The 321-nt window shown below is 54.8% G+C and overlaps 1 protein-coding gene across 1 annotated transcript in view; it reads left to right on the forward strand.

Moving 5' to 3' along the window:
• The window catches only part of HECW2 (HECT, C2 and WW domain containing E3 ubiquitin protein ligase 2), a 111,373-nt gene that overhangs the window by 50,170 nt on the left and 60,882 nt on the right, over positions 1 to 321 (forward strand). The window lies entirely within an intron of this gene.

A 321-nucleotide genomic window follows, 5' to 3' on the forward strand; every position in this document is an offset into this window, starting at 1 on the left:
CTGGGGGTACTGGTTGACAGCCAGCTGAATATGAGCCAGCAGTGTGCCTAGGTGGCCAAGAAGGCAAATGGCATCCTGGCTTGTATCAGGAACAGTGTGACCAGCAGGAGTAGGGAAGTGATCGTGCCCCTGTACTCGGTGCTGGTGAGGCCGCACCTCGAATACTGTGTTCACTTTTGGGTCACTCACTACAAGGAAGATGTTGCCTTGCTGGACATGTCCAGAGGAGAGCAACCAAGCTGGTGAGGGGTCTGGAGCACAAGTCATACGAGGAGCGGCTGAGGGAACTGGGGTTATTTAGTCTGGAGAAGAGGAGGCTGA

The sequence above is a fragment of the Egretta garzetta genome, unplaced genomic scaffold (assembly GCF_000687185.1).
Source record: "Egretta garzetta isolate BGI_Z169 unplaced genomic scaffold, ASM68718v1 scaffold297, whole genome shotgun sequence".
In the NCBI taxonomy this organism is placed as follows: domain Eukaryota; kingdom Metazoa; phylum Chordata; class Aves; order Pelecaniformes; family Ardeidae; genus Egretta; species Egretta garzetta.